The sequence below is a fragment of the Artemia sp. Qi Xiang Cuo genome, chromosome 21 (genome assembly GCF_049724085.1).
Source record: "Artemia sp. Qi Xiang Cuo chromosome 21, ASM4972408v1, whole genome shotgun sequence".
Lineage (NCBI taxonomy): Eukaryota > Metazoa > Arthropoda > Branchiopoda > Anostraca > Artemiidae > Artemia > Artemia sp. Qi Xiang Cuo.
Genome location: NC_142814.1, coordinates 22,694,917 through 22,713,771, shown reverse-complemented (window position 1 = coordinate 22,713,771; position 18,855 = coordinate 22,694,917). Strand labels below are relative to the sequence as shown.

The 18,855-nt window shown below is 37.3% G+C and overlaps 1 protein-coding gene across 3 annotated transcripts in view; it reads right to left on the bottom strand.

Moving 5' to 3' along the window:
* Window positions 1-18,308, bottom strand: part of LOC148939349 (proton-coupled zinc antiporter SLC30A2-like) — a 99,321-nt gene extending 81,013 nt beyond the window's left edge. The window contains exon 1 of one of the 3 annotated variants that reach the window (XM_089107169.1): window positions 18,248-18,308. The gene's annotated coding sequence lies outside the window, so the exon portion shown is untranslated. Of the gene's footprint in view, window positions 1-18,140; window positions 18,162-18,247 lie in introns of those variants that run through there. The other 2 variants (XM_089107170.1, XM_089107172.1) reach the window with 2 other exon arrangements.
* Window positions 18,309-18,855: the final 547 nt, after the last annotated feature.

Below are 18,855 nucleotides of genomic sequence, written 5' to 3'. Positions count from 1 at the left end.
ATAAAACTATATCAAAAATCCTTTCCTTATATTCCCTCCACCGCTAATATATAAACAAGCCCTCTGATTAACTGAGAAGGAAACACGTGGTCTAACTGTTTCCGGGAAACTCATAACATTGAACAATTTTATCCACAACAACAAATACTCTTTCTGGACACCATGACATTCGCCTCGAGCAACAACAAGAAGGAAGTGTCATTGACCTGCCCCCATTAGACTCAATAATCCATGAACAGGACAAAGTTTCTGTTTTTCCATTCTCACTGACAAAAACCATAAAAACATCAAATAAATCGACCAAGACACATAACCATCCAAGAAAACAGACATAAATGTAAGAAAATTCATGTTTTTACAATTGAGAAAATTCCTGTTTTTTCATTCTCAGTGAGAAAACGATATAACAGACATGAATTGCTGTTGACATCCATAAATGTGACAAAATTCCTGTTTTTCAAATTCTTACTGACAAAAACCATTAAACATCCATTAAAAACATCAAATAAATCAACCAACACACATAACCATCCAAGAAAACATCCATAAATGTGACAAAATTCCTGTTTTTTCATTCACATTGACAAAAACCATAAACCACGTGGTTCTCGTGCTCATATATGGTGTTAAAAAAAGTTGTAGGTGGCAGCAGGGGTGGGCAATGGGGGCTTTAGGGTCACTTCTACTTACGAGCATCCCTTCCATAAGAAATAATGGGAAGGATTCGGAGAATCCTTAAATTACAACCCTTGCCCTGAGGGCTGGGCGGGGGCTGTTATTCTCAAAGATCTAATTTCCAGAACTTAAAACTACGTTTAATAAAATGGCTGTCTCAAAATTTTGATTGGATGTGTTTGGGGAAAAGTTGCCCTCAAATCACTTTTGACTATTAAAAAGGGCACTAGCCCTTTGAATTTCCAATCGAATGTGTCTTTTTTGAAGTTTCTACGACAACGCCTTCTATAAAAACCTTATATACCCCCAGGGCATAACTTAAAACCCTTGCCCTGAGGAATGTGGGGGAGTGTCCTCCTCAAAAACATATTTTATTTCCGGAAATCGACTACGCTGAACAAAATTTCTTTCTCAAAATTTTAATTGGTTGTGTTTGGGGGAATGATGGGGGGGGCTAGTCGCCCTCCAATCACTTTCGACCATTAAAAAGGGCACTATCCCTTCGAATTTCCAATCGAATGAGCCTTTTTTTAAGTTTCTACAACAAGGCCTTCTATAAAAACCTTATATGAACCCAGGGCATAACTTAAAACCCTTGCCCTGAGGGTTGAGGGGGAGTGTCCTCTTCAAAAACATATTTTCTATCTGTAGATCGACTACGCTGAACAAAATGGTTATCTCAAAATTTTGATTGGATATGTTTGGGGGAATGATGGGCATGGGGGGGGGGCTAGTTGCCCTCCAATCATTTTCGACTATTAAAAAGGGCACTTGAACTCTCGATTTCCAATCGAATGAGCCCCTTTTGAAATTTCTACGACAACGCTTTCTATAAAAACCTTATATACCCCCAGGGCATAACTGCTGAACAAAATGGCTATCTCAAAATTTTGATTGAATGTGTTTGGGGAAATGATGGGCGTGGGGGGGGGGGGGATAGTTGTCCTCCAATCACTTTCGACTATTAAAAAGGGCACTAGCCCTTTGAATTTCCAACCGAATGAGCCTGTTTCGAAGTTTCTACGACAACACCTTCTATAAAAACCTTATAAGCCCCCAGAGCATAACTTAAAACCCTTGCCCTGAGGGTTGTGGGGGAGTGTCCTCCTCAAAAATATATTTTCTATCTGGAAATCAACTACGCTGAACAAAATGGCTATCTTAAATTTTGAGTGGATGTGTTTGGGGGAATGATGGGCGTGGGTGGGGGCTAGTTGCCCTTCAATTATTTTCGAATATTAAAAAGGGCACTAGAACTCTCGATTTTCAATCGAATGAGCCCCCTTTGAAGTTTCTACGACGACCCCTTCCGTATGAAGTGCCTCTCGGAAAAAAAATAAATAATAACAAAACATTGTAACCGTATGGCCTTTACTATAGGCAACGCTACAGCGTTGCCTCTGATACCTGATAAATACATTAAAGTGACTAGTGCTATGTATGAGAATAACACTGTTGTAGTTAGGGTAGGAAATTAGGTTAGCACCTGGTTTCATTTTAAATCAGGAGTTAATCAGGGTTGTGTTTTATTCCCCCTTTGTATGGATCATTTTGATGGACTTTGCCTTAAAGAGCACAGAAAAGGCAATGGGAGAACACAGAATCAGATGGGGAGGAAAAATTAACGCAAGTTTAATTAACGCAAATTTGCTTAATTAAGTATATTACACTACTTTAGACTACGCGTGGGGGGCGGGCGCCCTCACCCCCCCCCCCCCTGGATCCACAACTGCCTGGACTTAGATTATGCTGATGATTTAATCATCCTAGACAAAAAAAAAAATGAGATGAAAATGAATGAGCTTTCAGAGCTTTAATGAATTCAAGGTTCTAGAATAGGTATGAAAATTAATGTTAAGAAGACTAGATTGCTAAGGCCAGGACTAGGTGAAGATGAAGAAGTGACGTTAGGTAAAAAAAAAAAAGATTAATCAGGTGGACAGCTTGACTTACCATGGTAGTATCATAGGCAGCGCAATCGCGCTGTCTAAGTAAAGAACAATGTTGGCAAAATGTATTATTTTTTTCCTTTAGACCAGGGCACTTCGTATTGAATTTGTTGTAGAAACTTGGAAAAGGGTTCATTTGACTGGAAATTGGAGTGGCTTGTGCCCTTTTTAATAGTTGAAAGTGATTGGAAGGCAAATAACACCCCCCCCCTTCCATGTCCACCATTTCCCCAAACACATCCAATCAAAATTTGGAGATAGTCATTTTGTTCAGTGTAGTTGACTTCCAGATAGAAATTATGTTTTTGAAGATGACACAGCCCTCAGGGCAAGGGTTGTTGAAAACGTTGTTGCAGAAACTTAAAAAAAGAACTTATCGATTGGAAATTCAAAGGGCTAGTGCCCTTTTTAATAGTTAAAAGTGACTGGAGGGCAACAAACCCTCCTCTCACGCCCACCTTTTCCCCAAACAGATCCATTCAAAATTTTGAGATAGCCATTTTGTTCTACGCAGTTGAAGGTTCTGGAAATTAGGTGCTTGAGAATGAACCCCCCTCTCTCCCCCGCAGCCCTCAGGGCAAGGGTTGTAAGTTATGCCCTGGGGGCCTATAAGGTTTTTATAACTTCAGGTTTTTAAACTTCAAAAATGGCTCATTTGATTGAAAATTGAAATGGCTAGTACCCTTTTTAATAGTCGAAAGTGATTGGAAGGCAACTAACACCCCTTTCATGCCCACCATTTCCCCAAACACATCCAATCGAAATTTTGAGATAGCCATTTTGTTCAACGCAGTTCAAAGATCTAGAAATTATACCTTTGAGCAGGATAATCCCCCCCACAGTCTTCAGGGCAAGGGTCATAAGTTATGCCCTGGGGGCATATAATGTTTTTATTGAAATCTATGTTGTATAAACTTGAAAAAAGGCTCATTTGATTGGAAATTCAAAGGGTTAGTCCCCTTTTTAATAATCAAAAGTGGTTTGAGGGCAACTAACCCCCCCTCTCACACCCAACTTTTCCCCAAACACATCCAATCAAAAATTTTTGATAACCATTTTACCTAACATACTTGAAAGTTTAGGAAATTAGGTCTTTAAGGATGACAACCCCCCCCCACAGCCCTCAGGGCAAGGGTTGTAAGTTATGCCCTGGGGGCATATAAGGTTTTTATATAAAGCTATGTTGTAGAAACTTCAAAAAGGGCTCATTCAAATGGGAATTGAGAGGGCTAGTGCCCTTTTTAATAGTCGAAAGTGATTGAAGGGCAACTAACCCCCCTTTCAGGCAAACCATTTCCCCAAACACATCCAATGAAAATTTTGAGATATCTATTTTGTTCAACTTAGTTGAAAGTTCTGGAAATTAGGTCTTTGAGGATGATAACCCCCTGAGAGCCCTCAGGGTAAAGGTTGTAAGATATGCCCTGAGGGCATATAAGGTTTATAAAGAAAGTTTTGTAGTAAAAACTTCAAAACAGGCTCATTTGGTTGGAAATTGAAAGGGCTAGTGCCCTTTTTAATAGTCAAAAGTGAATGGAGAGTAACTAACCCCTTTCTCACGCCCACCATTTCCCCAAACATATTCAATCAAAGTTTAGAGATAGCCATTTTGTTGAACGTAGCTGAAAGTTCTGGAAATTATGGAATTGAGGAAGACAAACCAACCAGAGTCCCCAGGACAAAGGTTGTAAGATATGTCCTGGGGGCATATAAGGTTTTTATAGGTAGTGTTGTTATAGAAACTTCAAAAGGGGCTCTTTTGATTGCAAATTGGAATGGCTAGTGCCCTTTTTAATAATCAAAAGTGATTGGAAGGCAACTAACACCCCTTCCACGCCCACCATTTCCCCCCAACACATCCAATCAAAATATTGAGATAGCCATTTTGTTCAGTGTAGTTGATTTTCAGAGAGAAATTACGTTTTTGAGGAGGACACTCCCCCCACAGCCCACAGGGCAAGGGTTTTAAGTTATGCCCTGGGGGCATATAAGGATTTTATAGAAAGCTTTGTTGCAGAGACTTCAAAAAATGGCTCGAATTCAAAGGGCTATTGTCTTTTTAATAGTCAAAAGTGATTGGAGGGCAACTAACCCCCCTCTCACGCCCACTTTTTTCCCAAACACATCCAATCAAAATTTTGAGATAGCCATTTTATTCAACATAATTGAAAGTTCTGGAACTTAGGATTTTGAGGATGACAACCCCCCCCCCCCCCCACAACCCTCCAAGCAAGGGTTGTAAGTTCTGTCCTGGAGGTATATAAAGTTTTTATACAAAGCGTTGTCATAAAAACTTCAAAAAGAACTCATTTGATTGGAAATTGAAATGACTTTGCCCTTTTTAATAGTCAAAAGTGGTTGGAAGGCAACTAGCACCCCTTCCATGCCCACCATTTCCCCAAACACATCTAATCAAAATTCGAAAGTGATTAGAAGGCTTGGCATTTTTATAGTAAAGCTTTATGTGGGTAATTTTTTTTTTTTTTTTTTTTTTTTTTTTTTATATTATTTGTTGTAGTTATTTTTTTAGACCAGGGCACTTTATATCACAGGAGTTGTCATAGGAACTTCGAAAAGGGATCATTCTATTGAAAATAGAAAGGGATAATGCCTTTAATAGTCAAAAGTGATTGGAGGGCAACTAATCCCCCTCCCAAACCCACCCACCCAATTGCCCATTATGTTTAAAAGCTAAATGTTGCCTTAAGACTAAAACAAAATGCACTGTGTTAATGCTAATTCCCAATAAGGCATCTCAGCAGTATCCCAAGAAACACTGAGGGTATTATATTTAAACCTTTGGAGCTACTTCTGCTCTTAAAATTTAACCAAATCAAAATAGCGTAAGTGTATCCAAGCTATCAGAGGCAACGCTGCGTTGCCTATAGTAAAAGACCATACGGCTCCAATGTTTTTTTTCCCCCAGAGGCACTTCATATGGAAGGGGTCGTCGTAGAAACTTCAAAGGGGGCTCATTCAATTGGAAATCGAGAATTCTAGTGCCTTTTTTAATCGTTGAAAATGATTGGTGGGCAACTAGCCCCCCCCCACGCCCATCATTCCCCCAAACACATCCAATCAAAATTTTGAGATAGCCATTTTGTTCAGCATAGTTGATTTGCAGATATAAAATATATTTTTGAGGAGGATAATCCCCGAGAACCCTCAGGGCAAGGGTTTTAAGTTATGCCCTGGGGGCATATAAGGTTTTTATAGAAGGCGTTGTCATAAAAACTTCAAAACAGGCTCATTCAATTGGAAATTAAAGGGCTAGTGCCCTCTTTAATAGTCAAAAGTGATTGGAGTGCAACTAGCCCCCCTCCACCCATCATTTCCCCAAACACATCCAATCAAAATTTTGAGATAGCCATTTTGTTCACCGTAGTTGATTTCCATATAGAAAAAATTTTTTTGAGGAGGATACTCCCCTACAACCTTCAAGGCAAGGGTTTTAAGTTATGCCCTGGGGGCATATAAGGTTATTATAGAAGGCGTTGTCGTAGAAACTTCAAAACAGGCTCATTCGATTGGAAATTAAAGGACTAGTGCCCTTTTTAATAGTCGAAAGTGATTGGAAGTGCAACTAACATCCCTTCCACGCCCACCATCCCTCTAAACAAATTCAATCAGAATTTTGAGATAGCCATTTTGTTCAGCGTAGTTGATTTCCAGATAGAAAATATGTTTTTGAGGAGATAACTCCTCCACAACCGTCAGGGCAAGTGTTTTAAGTTATCCCCTGGGGCATATAAGGTTTTTATAGAAGGCGTTGTCATAAAAACTTCAAAACAGGCTCATTCAATTGGAAATTAAAGGGCTAGTGCCCTCTTTAATAGTCAAAAGTGATTGGAGTACAACTATCCCCCCCACCCCTCATTTCCCCAAACACATCCAATCAAAATTTTGAGATAGCCATTTTGTTCACCGTAGTTGATTTCCAGATAGAAAATATGTTTTTGAGGAGGATACTCCCCTACAACCTTCAAGGCAAGGGTTTTAAGTTATGCCCTGGGGGCCTATAAGGTTTTTATAGAAGGCGTTGTCGTAGAAACTTCGAAAAAGGCTCATTCGATTGGTAATTCAAAAGGATAGCGCCCTTTTTAATAGTAAAAAGTGATTGGAGGGCAACTAGCCCCCTCCATGCCCATTATTCCCCCAATCACATCCAATCAAAATTTTGAGATAGCCATTTTGATTCAGCATAGCTTGCATTTTCAGATGGAAAATATGTTTTATGAGGAGGACAATCCTCCTAAACCCTTCAGGGCAAGGGTTTTAAGTTATGCCCTGTGGGCATAGGCTATAAGGTATTTTATAGAAGGCGTTGTCATAGAAACTTCGAAAAAGGATCATTCGATTAGAAATTCGATAAGGGCTAGGGCCCTTTTAATAGTCGAAAGTGATTGGAGGGCAACTAGCCCCCCCCCCCCCCCCGACGCCAATCATTCTCCCAAACACATCCAATCAAAATTTTAAGATAGCCATTTTTTTCAGCATAGTTGATTTCCAGATAGAAAATATGTTTTTGAGGAGGACACTCACCCACAACCCTCAGGGCAAGGGTTTTAAGTTAAACCCTGGGGGCATATAAGGTTTTTATAGAAGGCGTTGTCGTAGAAACTTCAAAAAAGGCTCATTCGATTGGAAATTCGAGAAGGCATAGTACCCTTTTTAATAGTCGAAAGTGATTAGAGGGCAACTAAACCCCACCCCCACGCCCATCATTCCCCCAGACACATCCAATCAAAATTTTGAGATAGCCATTTTATTCAAAGTAGTTGATTTCCAGATAGAAAATGTGTTTTTGAGGAGGACAACTCCCACACAACCCTCAGGGCAAGGGTTTTAAGTTATGCCATGGGGGCATATAAGGTTTTTGTAGAAAGCGTTGTCGTAGACACTTCAAAAAAGGCTCATTCGATTGGAAATTAAAAGAGCTATTGCCCTTTTTAATAGTCAAAAGTGATTGAAGGGCAACTAGCCCCCCTCCGCGCCCATCATTCCCCAAAATACATCCAATCAAAATTTTAAGATAGCCATTTTTTTCAGCGTAGTTGATTTTCACATAGAAAATATGTTTTTGAGGAGGATACTCCCCCACAACCCTCAGGGCAAGGGTTTTAAGTTATGCCCTGGGGGCATATAAGGTTTTTATAGAAGGCGTTGTCGTCAGTAACTTCAAAACAGGCTCATTCGATTGGAAATTAAAGGGCTAGTGACCTTGTTAATAGTCAAAAGTAATTGGAGTGCACCTAACCCCCCTCCCACGCCCATCATTTCCCCAAACATATCCAAACACAATTTTTAGATAACCATTTTGTTCAGCGTAGTTGATTTCCAGATAGAAAATATATTTGTGAGGAGAAAACTCCTCCACAATCCTCAGGGCAAGGGTTTTAAGTTATGCCCTGGGGGCATATAAGGTTGTTATAGAAGGCGTTGTCATAAAAACTTCAAAACAGGCTCATTCAATTGGAAATTAAAGGGCTAGTGCCCTCTTTAATAGTCAAAAGTGATTGGAGTGCAACTAGCCCCCCCACCCATCATTTCCCCAAACACATCCAATCAAAATTTTGAGATAGCCATTTTGTTCACCGTAGTTGATTTCCAGATAGAAAATATTTTTTTGAGGAGGATACTACCCTACAACCTTCAAGGCAAGGGTTTTAAGTTATGCCCTGGGGGCCTATAAGGTTATTATAGAAGGCGTTGTCGTAGAAACTTCAAAACAGGCTCATTCGATTGGTAATTCAAAAGGATAGCGCCCTTTTTAATAGTAAAAAGTGATTGGAGGGCAACTAGCCCCCCCCATGCCCATTATTCCCCCAATCACATCCAATCAAAATTTTGAGATAGCCATTTTGTTCAGCATAGTTGATTTTCAGATGGAAAATATGTTTTTGAGGAGGACAATCCCCCAAAACCCTCAGGGCAAGGGTTTTAAGTTATGCCCTGGGGGCATAGGCTATAAGGTTTTTAGAGAAGGCGTTGTCGTAGAAACTTCAAAAAAGGCTCATTCGATTTGAAATTCAAAAGGCTAGTGCCCTTTTTAATAGTCGAAAATGATTAAAGGGCAAATAGCCCCCCCCCTACGCCAATCAGTTCCTCAAACATAACCAATCAAAAATTTGAGATAGCTATTTTGTTCAGCGTAGTTGATTTCCAGATAGAAAATATATTTTTGAGAAGGACACTCCCCCACAACCCTCAGGGCAAGGGTTCTAAGTTAAACCCTGGGGGCATATAAGGTTTTTATAGAAGGCGTTGTCGTAGAAACTTTAAAACATGCCCATTCGATTGGAAATTCAAAGGGAGATTGCCCTTTTGAATAGTCGATAGGGATTGGAGGGCAACTAGCCCACCCCACACCCCCCTCCTTCCACCACACACAACCCAACAAAAATGTGATATAGCCATTTTGTTCAACGTAGTTGATTTCCAGATAGAAAATATGTTTTTGAGGAGGATAACCCCCCACAACCCTCAGGGCAAGGGTGTTAAGTTATGCCATGGGGGCATATAAGGTTTTTGTAGAAAGCGTTGTCGTAGACACTTCAAAAAAGGCTCATTCGATTGGAAATTAAAAGAGCTAGTGCCCTTTTTAATAGTCATAAGTGATTGGAGTGCAACTAGCCCCCCCCCCACGCCCATAAGTCCCCCAAAACCATACCATCGAAATTTTTAGATATCCATTTTCTTCAGCGTGGTTGATTTACACATAGAAAATATGTTTTTGAGGAGGACACTCCCCAACAACCCTCAGGGCAAGGGTTTTCAGTTATGCCCTGGGGGCACATAAGGTTTTTGTAGAATGCGTTGTCGTAGAAACTTCAAAAAAGGCTCATTCGATTGGAAATTCGAAGGGCTAGTGCCCTTTTTAATAGTCGAAAGTGATTGGAGGGCAACTAGGCGCCCCCCCCCCGCACGCCCATCATTCCCCAAAACACATCCGATCAAAATTTTTCAGATAGCCATTTTGTTCAACGTAGTTGATTTTCAGATAGAAAATATGTCTTTGAGGAGGACACTCTCCCACAACCCTCAAGGCAAAGGTTTTAATTTATACCCTGGGGGCATATAAGGTTTTTATAGAAGGCGGTGTCGTAGAAACTTCAAAAAAGGCTCACTCGATTGGAAATTCAAAGAGTTAGTGCCCTTTTTAATAGTCGAAAGTGATTTGACAGCAACTAACCCCCCTCTCATGCCCACCTTTTCCCCAAACACATCCAACCAAAATTATGAGACAGCCATTTTATTAAACGTAGTTTTAAGGTCTGGAAATTAGGTCTTTGAGGATGACAATTCCCCCACAGCCCTCAGGGCAAGGGTTGTAATTTAAGGATTCGAATCCTTCATATTATTTTTTATGGAAGGGATACTCGTATAAACTTAAGAGAGGGCTCATTTGATTAGAAATTGAAAGTTCTTGTTCAGTTTATAAGAGTCAAAAGAGATTGGAGGGCAACTAGCCCCCCCCCTCCTCCCCGCCCTAAATGAATCAGATAAAAATTTTGTTAAAAATAGTTGAAAGTTTAAGTAATAAAACTCTGGCATCGACAAAACCCCCCGGGACCCGGGGGCAGGAAGGGATTCTCGTATAAACTTCAGAGAGGGCTCATTTGATTGGAAATTGGAAGTTCCAGTCCAGCTCTTACGATTCAAAAGCGATCGAATGGCAAATACCCCCCCACACCCTTTTTCCCCACCCTTCCCTTTGAACTAATTCTGTTTGTACCTGAAGGCCCAATGAGAGTTAGAATGTTTTGGTATTAACACATACCTATTAGGCATCTGCTCTCCTTCCTAACAAGGAAAGAAACAGAGAGTGTAAGGCACTGGCGGATCCAGGGGAGGGGCGAGGGGGGCGCACCCCCCCTAACGTAGTCTAAAGTAATGTCCTTTACTTAATTAACGCAACGTTGCGGTAATTAAAGTTGATCCTAACGCAAGTTTATTCGATCAACCTATTTTGCCCCCCCCCCCTAAAAAATCCTGGATCCGTCCCTGGTGTAAGGGCACTATAAATTTTAACTTGTAATTCAATGAACCCCGTTGCAAAGTTTATGCGACCACCTCTTCCACATAAAGTGCCCCTGGAAAAATAAGTAAGTATTAATTCATTGAACCCTTATGGCTCTTAACTTAGGTAATGCTATAGCATGGCTTCTGACCTAAAAAGTTGAGTAGAAATTTCAGATTCCATTTTTATGAATATCCGAAATTATCTGAGGGGAATATGTTTGGGGAGCATATTCCACGGCTGAGAAATTTCTGCTGGGTGGAATTTAACGCAGGGAATTATCAGCAGGAAAAGAAAATGTTCTTTGAGGGGGGAGGAATTTCCCAGGGGTGGGTTTTCCAAATGTGAATTATTCAGGGAGGGGACGACTAAACCCATTCGATAATATTCTAAATGTTACATCTGAAAGTAACGGGAATAAATAATCAACGGAAATGTCAGAGATAGCACTTCAATAGCGACGAAGACCACACTGCCTTTCCATCATAAACAATAAGTAGAACAACAGGGACATTTTTATAAAAGACAGTGGAATGCAACTTTAAATGAATATTTCGACCCTATATCCAAGGTCCGTCCTCAACAAAACAAATGAAGAGAATAAAAAACAATATAAAACAAACTTACAATAAAATTCAAACTTTAAAACTGAAATTTTTTTTTAATTTTTTTTTTTTTAATTTATAAAAAAAAACTTCAGTTTTAATGATTGAATTTTAATGAAAGTTTCTTTTATATTGTTTTTTATTCTCTTCGTCTGTTTTGCTGAGGACGGCCCTTGGATATAGGGTTGAAATATTCATTTAAAGTTGCGTTCCACTGTCTTGTAAAAAAAAAAAAAAAAAAAAAAAAATCCCTGTTGTTCTACTTATTGTTTAAGATAGCACTTCAGGTTCCTTTAGACGATTTTGTTAGTGTCTTTTGAAAAAAGACATTTCCAAAAGACAGACTAATTTCATTTATTTTACTTTCTCTGTGGCTGCTCAATTATGCATGTGAGGGGGGAGACTTCACCCCCCTCCCACTGTCTCCACTGAGGTTTCAGTTTTTATCTCAAGCCTTAATAATGAACGCAATACGATAAAAGTATAACTCAAAATAACATATATAGAATAATAAATGCACATAACACGGAACAATTAATCAAAATTGCATATTATGAGTTGAGGCTCACCCAAATGATGGGCCAGGGGGCTCACCATTCCACAATCTATGACCTCAATCCTGCTATAACTGAAAATATAAAGTATTTTTAAGTATTTTAACGTCTTCCACAGCTCAAACGGTCCAACATTCTACAGCCCAATGAGTCTGTCTGATCTCCTAAATCGGGAACGTAGGATATAAGTGAAGTTCCGCCCCGTATTGGATGAGTCTCCAACCTCACCATCCCCCTCTCCTACTGACTACGCTAAAGTTTTGTTCCTTCTGCCAACTCTGCCACCCCCACCCCAAAGACTTTTATACGGTAAAGTTTTGTATGGGAAGAACACAAAGTAAATCTCTTATAATTATCCAATTATAAGGTTAAAATACATACTCTGTGATAGATGCAAAATTGCTTTGGCACACAAAATCCTATTAAGGTCAATTCCAAACAGTTGTGATCCCTTTGTGTCAGCAAGTGAAATGGTCAAAACACCCTTATTAGAGCAATTATTTCAATCCATTCATTGTTGCCAATTGCTGTCCACAAGTTATGCAAGCTGTCTATTGTTAATATATAAGGTTTTTATCAAAGAGGTAATTGTATAAACTTTGAAAAAAGCCTCATTCGATTTAAATTGAAAGTTCTAGATCCGTTTTATAAAGTCAAGAATAATTGGACAGTAAGCAACCCCCTCTCCATGCAATAAAAACTTGAAACTTTTTGCAATAAAAAACGAACAAAAATTAATTGAAAAAAAAACTTTCCAAAAAATAAGTTTTTCAAAGAAAAGTAAAGGCCATTTTAAACTTAAGCTCAGGAGATATGAATACTACTACTACTACTACTGCTAACAACTCATTGCAGCACCAAGCCGCCTGAGGCCAACACAGCTACGCACGCTCCTCCTCCAACCCAATCTATTCAAAGCCTCCCTTCTTACACCCGCCCACGAAGTTCCCATTTCCTTTAAATCTTTCTTTATGACGTCCTCCCACCCCAGACGGGGACGACCTGCTTTCCGTTTAGCCCTAGATGGTTGGCCAACAAGTAATAATATAAATGAATAAATAGATTTTAAAGCGAGTAATGCTTAGAATGAATATGAAAATCAAGCTTAAAACAAAAAAAAATAGTTTGCTATTAAAGTATAAATGAAACTTAAAACGAACAGAAATTAAATAAACAATCAATGTGAAGAAACATACAATATATATTAATGTAAATGAATAAATAAATCTTAAAACGAGTGAAACTTAAATTGAATATGCAAATCAAATTTGAATTGAATAAAAATAACTACAAACAACAGTTTGGGTATTGCCTCACTGCAGAAGCCTAAAACCTACTGCATCATTGGCACTTTACTGAAGACGAATTATATTACAAATGTTTTCATTTGTACTTAATATTGAAAATAAATATTAAAATTACAGTAATATTTTGAACTCATGAGCTTTCAGCAATTAATATCATTATACATCAAATATTCAGTTTAATTTATTAGTTCTTCCCAAGATTGGTCAAGACAAATATAGTTTCACTACCATACAAAATTTGGATACTGCCCCCTTCTTTAACTGCAAAAACCTAAAGCCTTCTGCATCATTGGAGCTTCACTGAAAACAAAATTACTCTTATATTACAAATTTATTCTTTTCCAGTTCTTACAGCATTGAAAATGAAAATAAAAATTAGTGAAAAAAAATCTTGAACTAATGGATCTTTGGACAATTAATATAATTATATATCTAATATTCAATTTGAATTTGTTTATATTTTCCAAGACTGTTCAAGACTCATATAGTTTTCAGTAAGGCACCAATGACGCAGTAGGTTTTAGGCTTTTGCAGTGAGGTGATACCCAAACTCTTGTTTGTAGTTATTTTTATTCAATTCAAACTTGATTTGCATATTCAATTTAAGTTTCACTTGTTTTAAGATTTATTTATTCATTTACATTAATATATATTGTATGTTTGTTTGCATTGATTGTTTATTTAGTTTCTGTTTATTTTAAGTTTCATTTATACTTTAATAGCAAACTATTTTTTTTGTTTGAAGCTTAATTTTCATTATTCAATCTAAGGATTACTTGCTTTAAAATCTATTTATGCATTTATATTATTACTTGTTGTATTTTTTTTGCTACAATTGTTTATTTAATTTCTGTTTGTTTTGGGTTTCATTTATTCTTTAATAGTAATTTCTGGTTGTTTTGAGTTTGAATTTTAACAGGTATTAATATCTCCTGAGCTTAAGTTTAAAATGGCCTTTACTTTTCTTTGAAACTTATTTTTTGGAAAGTTTTTTTTAATTAATCAAAGAAAGTGAACAGATTTTTTTGCAAATGGTATCAAATTTTCTATTTCAGGTCAACTAGAGAAGGTATGAAATTAAATTAAATACTACTATTTGTGTCCCGATTCAAAAGGGTGTATGTTGTTAAAAATTTCTGAAAAATTATCTCCAGCATACAAATAACAGGCCAAACTATAAAGTCCTTAAAAAAACGAAAACATTTAAAGTATTATTTTTCTTTTTCCCTGAAAAGACTATTTCAAATGAACAAAAATTAATTTAAAAAACTGTTTCCACAAAATAAGTTTCTTAAAGAAAAGTAAAGAACTCCATTAAATCAAAAATGAGCAAAAATAAAATCAAATAATCTACCAAGCATGAAGCTCCCACAAATCAGAATTGATAAATGAATGAAACCCAAAAAAAACATAAATTACAATAAATAACCAAGTCAAACTCAAATTGAGCAGAAAATAACATGAGTAGGGCTCAAAACCCCTATGCCTTCCCAAGACTAGAACAAATTTTGTACTTTACTGAAAAAAATATAAATGAATGTGTCAGTTTGATATGCATATATTGATATTTAGTAATCAAAATGTTAACATTATTTGATTTATTAAAGTTATAAAAGTAAAAACATTTATATTTTTTCAGTAAAGTGCAAATTATGTTCTGGCCTTGAGAAGGCATGGGGGTTTTGAGCCCTACTCATGTTAATTTCTGCTTGCTTTGAGTTTGACTTGGTTATTTATTGTAATTTCTGTTTGTTTTGGGTTTCACCTATTTATCAATGCTGATTTGTGGTAGTTTAATAATTGGTAGATTATTTGATTTGGTGGTCAGATGCTCAATTTTGGTTTAATGGAGTTCTTTACTTTTCTTTGAAAAACATATTTTGTGGAAAAAGTTGTTTTAATTAATTATTAGTAAAGATGGTGGGAGTGGTGAAGATTTTAAAGTAGAATAGCCAAGGCTCAGGGTGTTTTTTTTTTCACATTTAAAAAAAAAGTTTGGAAGAACAGGAAGATATGTCTGCAAACCAAGATTAGAGTATTAGAAGCTACAGCAATGACAGTGGTCAAATATGGTTCTGAAGCATGGGAACTTCAAAAAGTGGATAGAAATTTGCTAGAGGTTTTCCAGAGAAATTGCCAACAGATTGTTCAGGGTACCAAGCTGACTTACCATATTTCAAACAGTAGGCTGTACAAAAAGCGTGGTTCAATCCTACTTTCTAAGGCTATAATGAGAGAAAGGTTGAGATGGCTAGGGCACATTCTACAGATGAAGGATGACAGATTGCCAAAAGATTGTCCCTTTTGGCCAACTGTCTAGGACTGAACAGAAAGCAGGTCATCCATGGTTAGAATAAGAGGAAGTCATAAAGAATGATTTAAGGGAAATGAAAACTTCCTGGGAGGGTGTAAAGAGTGAAGGGTAAAATTCGACTTTAGCTACTTTTGGCTATCTTGGAAAGGAGTTTGGTTAGGAAAATGAAACTTTCGGGGATAGATCTACAGGCTAAAGTATGTCCCGGGAAGGTATTTTGAAGTACCTACCTCCACTCCTTCCCCCTCTAGAGGGTCCTGACCTTTGATGACCTTTAAAAATCTGTGTGTTATAAAAGTGAAAACTTGTAAAATAAATCTTCTGCTTAAAATGAAGTGCAACAAAATTGTTTTCAGCCTCATAACTTTGCTCAACCCTGATTTATAGAGTTTTAAAGATATTCAAATACATTTCCTAAATTTTGAAAATTAATATTGATATGGCTTAAAATACTACTCAAATAACAGGAATTGCATTTTCAGAACTAAAGCCAGAGAAAAAGAATCTTATAACTGAAAATTAAGGTAAAATGTTGTTTTGCCAAAATTTCAATAGGCACCTGTCATGTAGTCAAATTTCAGGATCCTCTAGAGGGAGAAAGAAAGGAGATAAGTACTTCAAAATACCTTCCCAGGACATATTTTAGCCTGTAGACCCATCCCTGAAAGTTTCATTTTCCTAACCTCACCCCTTTCAAAGATAGGTAAAAGTAATTAAAGTAGAATTTTACCGACTTTAAATACATTAGGATGGAGGAGCATGCATAGCTGTGTTGGCCTCAGATAGCTTGGTGGTGGTCAGATAGATAGCTAGTTTTTAGTAGTAGTATGAATTTTGGACCTAAATTACACCCTAAGAAAGTGTTGTCAAGCTACTATTGTTATCCTTTCTTATTTCTTTGGTTTAGAAGATTGTATTGATGATACATCAGTGTCCATCAAAATTTTGACAAAAAGGTTTTTTCCTATATCCAAGAAATGAATTTAAATGCCTTTTAAATCATAGTTGAGAAAAGGTATGAGGCTGAAAACCCTTTACTTGTCTCTCATTTAAGCAGTAGATCTATTTCTCAATGATAAAATTATATCACACACACATTGTCATTGGAAGGGCTGGAGGTAGGCTATGTGCTTTAAAGTGCCCTCCCAGGGGACCATTAAGGCTTTGGATACATTCCCTAAAATTTGTTCACCTAAGTCAACTAGGATTTTCAAGATACATAAAAGCATCTGATCTAAAATATTACTCACAAAGTTTCCTCCTTATAAATCATCTAGGTTAATTTCTGAGGAAACAAAACCCTTATTAAGAATTCTATCCATGGGTGCCCATAAGCTGAATTCCAGGGGGGGGGGGGCAAACCTCGTCTAATTGGCACTTTTAATGCTATATAATAGAAATCTCAGAAAAAAAATATAAAAATAAGGCAACATCATTCAGTCAGGGGGGCAGGAGCCCCCCCCCCTGCCCCCCATATGGGCACCCATGATTCTATCCTTGGCCTACTCAACACTCTTTCCAAATATAATATGTCATTATGACAGTTAAATCCTTTTTGTACTCTATTTATTTCTGAAAAACAGTAAACTAGCCTAGTTTAATGACAACTATTTGAAAAAAAATCATTAGCTTTTTTGTGTAGGCCTATAGGGCTGTACTAACATATTAGGGTAAAGTTCTACCAAATCATATTATTGAGTTAGGAATAAAGTGAATACACCATTTGATGCCTTTTTTATGCTGATTACAAATACAATAGGCTAATCATTTCTATTGGATATGAATTTCAGCCCCCCCCTATATAACTAACCTAACCTAACCCTGAATTGGCATATATAGGGGGGGGGCTGAAATTCATTTCTGATAGAAATAATTATTATATTCATAATCAGCATAAAAAAAGCATCAGCATCAGCATCAAATGGTGTATTCACTTTATTCCTAACTCAATAATAGGCCCGTTTTTTAGCACTAAGATCTTACATCTTTCTGCAAAGATTATTGTTTCTTAACTCATCTTTGTTCTAAGATCTTACAGCTCACTGATGTTAGCAAAAAGTGTGAAGACTGCCACTGTTTTGCCATATAGAACAATGATGAGAGAACTTTGATGATCTACTCATCATTGTTCTCAGACCGCGGATCACAGCAGAATGATGAAAGATGCTTGCACAAAAACAACCAAAGATGTAAGATTTTTGTTTAAAGATTTGACTTTCAAGTGTTTTCTGACAAAAAATGTAAGATCTTAGCACATTGATGAGTGAAAAAATGGCCCTAGCCTAATATGATTTGGTAGAACTTTAGGTCAATATCTACCAAATCATATTATTGAGTTAGGACAAAAGTGAATACACCATTCAATGCCTTTTTTATGCTGATTACAAATCTAATAAGCATTTCTATCGAAAATGAATTTCAGCCCCCCCCCCCTATATATGCTGATTCAGGGTTAGGTTAGGTATAGCCTATATAGGGGGGGCTGAAATTTCCGATAGAAATGCTTAGGCTATTATATTCGTAATCAGCATAAAAAAGGCATCAAATGGTGTATTCACTTTATTCCAACCTCAATAACATGATTTGGTAGATATTGACTAAACTTTACCCATATAAGGGTGGTAAGGACGCAACTTTCATGACACAAACAATTATATTTGGAAAGTGTTGAATACAGAACCAAACTGTAACCTAGTTTATTATGCTCTATTGTCACCATAGCGTGTTGTTCACAAAATAAATCTTGCACCAAGCATTCTTTTGGATTTGAGTTCTGCCTTAGGATTAATTTTATTCTCTTGGAATTCGTTTTCTATGTATTACCAATTAATCTGGTTGTTTCACCTGCAATTCCCAAATCAACAAAAACGCATTTTAATATTTCAAATTTAAACACAGATGTTTTCTTTATTATTACCTAATCCACTAGTTTAGCAAATGGCTTTTCTGGTCCGCAAATACAGAGATTTGGGCATAGAGATAGGACACCACGTCAAAACCCTACCCTGGGTTCCCAGTGATGCAATTTCAGGCAAAAAGGTCGTTTTGTGTGATGTAAAAGCCATCAAGCTCATGTGCACGTAGTCCCCCTAGACCTCTGGGGCGCATAGTTTATGTTTAAAACGTGCCAAGATTACCATTTTTGAGGTCATACACCGATAGTTGGCGGGGGATCCAAGTATACGTAACAGTGATAGATTGATGACGTCCCGTCTTATAAAGAAAGGATTAGGGGTAGAATGACATGTTTTAAGATTGTCTGAAAAGGTATTTTACATTGTTTGCATGAGGTAAGATGAAATAAAAGGTTTGTTTGATATGGTTGGCCTCAAACCCTAAAAAGGCCAGGGCCCTTAGGATGGACCTTTATCTTACTCGTTCAGTCCAAAAAATAACCAAAAATATGCTAAGGATTTCTAGAACTCTTAATT